A 4,771-nucleotide genomic window follows, 5' to 3' on the forward strand; every position below is an offset into this window, starting at 1 on the left:
TTTTGGCGGGTCACTTGAAGTGACAGAGGATCTAAGAGGTAGTGCTGTGGTGGGCGCGGCCTCCCTGGTGCTCCTGGCCGAGGCGCCCAGGGTACTATTGTAGCCTCAGGTGAGCCGGGGGGCCAAACAAGGAGGAATTTCTGGTCGCAGGTGGCCAGAGTCCCCTCGCGCTCACCCCGACGCCCGCCCGACAGCCCTGCTCCAGCCTGGGACGCTGACCCGGCCCGAGCCAGGGCGGCTGGTGGGTGGGAGACCAGACAGCAGCAGAAATGCGCTTTCCAGCCTAGTGTGGTTTGTCCCGGGTTAACGGAGGACTGAAAGTAACATTCCTAGCAGTCGCAGCAGGCTAACAAAACAATAACAAGTAACCCAGGAAACCACTGGGCTAGTTACATCAGGAGAATGGAGACTGCTCTAAGAATGAGAGACTAAGAGAAATCTCTTCATGAAAACAAAAACAAAAAACCAGAAAAGACAGCCTAGCATCCCAGCCAGGACTCCTGGAGATAAGTTCGATTCCTCTTAGAAATCCAAATCCGTACACCTGGGAGGTAAGTGATGCCCTAAGTCTCACCCTGAAGATTGCACACAGTACTGGAATTCATGCTAGTGGCCTGACACAGCCCAGGGTGATTGTTTTGAAAGCTTTATGTTCAACTCACGTTTGGTTCAGTGTGAAAAGGGTTTTATTCCTATTTTCATGTAAAACTAACAATTGAGCAGGATGTACATTGAAAAATTAATTTACAGGAGCTAGAGAGATGGCTCACTGGTTAAGAGTGCTACTGCTCTTTCAGAGGACTGCTGTTGGTGCCGTAGCTAACTCTAGAGGAGTGGTTCTCAGCCTTCCTAATGCTGCAGCCCTTTAATACAGTCACTCGTGCTGTGGTGAAGCCCAACCATAGAATTATTTCGCTGCTACTTCATAACTGTAAGTTTGCTACTGTTATGAATTGTAATAGGCAACCCCTGTGCAAGGGATGGAGACCCACACGGGCTGGGAACCATTGCTCTACAGCCTCTTAATTCCAGCTCCAGGGAAGTCTGATCATCTGACCTCTGCACATAGACATACTTACACACACACACATAATTAAAAATAAAAATGACTCAAAATGTGGTGGCACCCACCTGCAATCCAATACTGAGGTAACTGAGGAAGGAAGCCCAGGAGCACCATACCCTGTGCTGGGTAATGTGAGCTTGTCTCACAACAAACAAACTTGGAATACATTAAAGTTGCTGAAGTGGACGGATAGGTGGTACATCTGTTAGGCTCTTGATTATACCAGTCATTGAGTGTATGGACTAACTTAACTTTCAGCCAGTTAACAATTACACCAGTCATTAAGTGTATGAACTAATTTAGCTTTCAGCCAGTTAACAATTACACAAGTCATTAAAAGTGTAAACTAGTTTAACTTTTAGCCCTCTGTTCAGCTACTCTCTCCATTTTACAGGAGTGGAAGCTAAAGCACTGAAAGATGAATTAGCTTGCTCACACTACACAGCCAGTTTCTGGCTTAGCAGAATGTCCGTCCTTGAGAGTCAGTCCAGAGATGAGAACTTTGTGCTTAGCAACAGTTGGACTGTTGTTTTTGTTTTGTGCCCTAGTGTTTGTGCCTGCATGTTTTCCTGTGCAGCTGTATACACTGTGTACGATTTGCACAGGGATATGAAGGTCAAAGGTCTTCCTCCATTATTCTACATCTTATTTATTTTGAGACAGAGTCCCTAACTGAACCTGGAGTTTACTAATTCACTAAGCTGGTTGTCCAGTGGACCCCAGGCGCCCTCTGTCTCCATCTCCTCAGCCTTGGGCATGTAGGTACATGACCACACCTGGCGAGAGAACATGCTCATCCTACTTCTGTAGCAAGTACTTTATTGACTGAGCCATTTTCCCAGACTTGCTTGTGTTGACTTTTAAAAGCTTGTGTCGCTATAGGTTGCCACCCAAACTCTTGATAACTCTGTGGATTTCTTTCATCTCCTCCTAAATTCTCTTAACAATGTTTAGAAAGTCATTTTAGGGTTTTGTTGTTTTTTGTTTTTTGTTTTTTAAACAGCTACAGACTGCCCTTTTCCAATGGTGGTGCTATAGGTTCTGGCCTCATCTCCTTTGTCTCTATCTTAGTATCTTCCTCAATTTTATATACATATAAATTATATATATATATATAAAACATATATATATATTCTACTTCTAAGACTTCTCTCCCGTTTTCATCTTCTTTCTTTTTTCTTTTTTTTAATCTCTATCATCTTAGTATCTTCTTCATTCTTATTTGTAAACTTTTTCTAATTTTTCTTCACAGGTTTGTCTCCACTTTTCATTTTTCTCCCTTTCTTGTATCTCTAGCGTTTTAATATTGTCCTCGTTTTGATTTAGAAAATTCTCTAATTTTCTTTTAAGGCTTGTCTCCAGTTTTCATTTTTCTCTTTTTCTTGTCTCTATAAAGTTGTCTTCTTTGAGAAGGCATAAGAAGCCATCTTGGCTATCAGGATTAAAATAAGGATTAGCAATGTGACAGTAATCATAATTGGTAATATGTCAGTTCCAATTAGGTCTTTAACTCTCTCACCTTCGTTTCTTTCCTTAGACCCTGGTGTTATACAGAATCCGAAAGCTCTGTGTCACTGTGCCCCTCAGCTTTACACAGGATTATTTTCTTAAATTTATTTAATTCTCTAAGGACTTTATTTTACCAATTTAAACTATGTATTTTTCTATGATTATTTATACTGTTTTTAAATTTAATATTTTTCCAGTTCAGAAGTGTTAGACTGTTTTAGTCCCACTTCATCTCTGGGGAAACCTGTAGGATCCTCAAGCCAGCACCTGTCCGTGGTGGCTAACTCTATCCCTGTAGCTCGGTCTAACAGGCTGCTGGCTACTGGTTCCACCCCTTTTGGATCTGTCCCTTTCTATGGACAGTTGTAGGCCTTTCCCACATGGACCCAAGTTGGGCTGTCTAGCTCTCTCTAATGTACTTTTTGACCTTCCTCTGGACCATGCCCACTCGCTCTGGTCCAAAGATTTATTTATTATTATATATAAGTACACTGTAGCTGTCTTCAGACACGCCTTCAGAAGAGAGCATTTGATCTCATTACGGATGGTTGTGAGCCACTATGTGGTTGCTGGGATTTGAACTCAGGACCTTCAGAAGAGCAGTCAGTGCTCTTAACTGCTGAGCCATCTCTCCAGCCCACATGGACAATCTTAAAGTCAAATTGAAAGTCCGTATTGCTGGCCATGAGCTACATGGGAAACTTGCCCACATCATACAGCCCTGAGCCTCACTATCTATGCCTTTTATGCACAAAAAACTCATCTTGGTTGGCACACATTCATTTAGCCAGAATAGTCAGTGAGAGGTGGAACTACAGAAGCTAAAGCTAGTACATTTAGGGACTGTCTTAGTGTTCTGTTGCTGTGAAGAGACACCACGACCATGGCAACTCTTATTAAGAAAAAAAAAAGCATTTACTTGGGGCTTGCTGACAGTTTCAGATGTTTAGTCCATTCTGGTGGGAAGCACAGCAGCATGCATCAGTACCATGAGAGTTCTACATCCAAATCCAGTCAACAGGGAGGGACACAGTCAGAGATAGAGAGACAGGGTGTGGCTTGTGCTTTTGAAACCCCAAAGCTCATCCCCAGTGACACACTTCCTCCAACAGGGCCACACTTCCTAATCCTTTCAAATAGTGCTACTCCCTGGTGATCGAACATTCAAATATATGAGCCCATGGGGACCATTCTCACTCAAACCACCACTGGGGCTTCCCCAGATCCTGGAACCACAGACTAGGCCTTTGATTGATTAAGTCTTGGTTCCTGTTTTTGACAGATGTTAGGGACCACAAGTTGGGTTCTAAGGTCAGAATGGTGGATCTAGCATCTATTGTACTAAGATCTCAGGCCCTGTTATAGCAACTCTAGGGAGAATTAGTTTTTAGGAGACAAAGATTCTTGGGTATCACAATGTTTTTTTTGTAAGGCCGACAAACCTCAAGCCAGTCTGACAAAAGGAGAAGAGAAGAATTAAAATCAGATAAAAGAGAAGAGTACCATTACACAGAATCCAACAAATTATAGAACCTTACTAGAGAATACTCTATAAACCTTTAAAGTTCTGGAAGACAAAAATAGGAGAATTTCTAAATGCATAGCATCTACCAAAATTACAGCCAGAAGCTCTCAATAATTTAAACAGATGCATCTCAAACCATGAGACAGAATGTCAAACGCCTCCTTGGAACCTTGGCAGACCCACACCTTTCATCCAAGGCAGGCAGGTCTCTGTGAGTTTGATTCCAGCCCTGTCTACTCAGCAAGACCCAGGATGGCCAGGGCTGCATAGCGAAACCCTGCCTCCAAAGTTAAAAACAAAACAAAACAAAACAAACCACTCTAATGGGGTGGTTATGGCACACGCCATATGGCACACGCCCTTGATCTCTGTGAGTACAAGGCCAGCCTGGTCTACAGCCTGGGCTTCTCAGAGAAACCCTGTCTCAAAAAAGAAAGAGAGAGAGAAGGAAAAGAAAAGTGAAGTCTTTACTCAAAAGTCCAGGACCAGACTGACACGAGAATTCTATCAAACATCCAAGAAAGATCTCACAGTAATTCTTAGTTTGTTCCACAAAATACAAAGTGAAATAACACTTTCAAACACATTTCAGGGAGTCGGTATTATCCTAATGACAGAACCAGATCATGAGAAAGAAAACTACAGACCGAAAATTGTGTGGATGAATATAG

At 42.7% G+C, this 4,771-nt stretch overlaps 1 long non-coding RNA gene across 1 annotated transcript in view; it reads left to right on the forward strand.

Moving 5' to 3' along the window:
- Positions 1-4,771, forward strand: part of LOC116086127 — a 5,105-nt gene extending 334 nt beyond the window's left edge. Inside the window, exon 2 of the long non-coding RNA XR_004116831.1 lies at positions 4,008-4,771. This is a non-coding gene — a long non-coding RNA (uncharacterized LOC116086127). The remainder of the gene's footprint in view (positions 1-4,007) is intronic.

Source organism: Mastomys coucha, unplaced genomic scaffold (assembly GCF_008632895.1).
Source record: "Mastomys coucha isolate ucsf_1 unplaced genomic scaffold, UCSF_Mcou_1 pScaffold12, whole genome shotgun sequence".
In the NCBI taxonomy this organism is placed as follows: domain Eukaryota; kingdom Metazoa; phylum Chordata; class Mammalia; order Rodentia; family Muridae; genus Mastomys; species Mastomys coucha.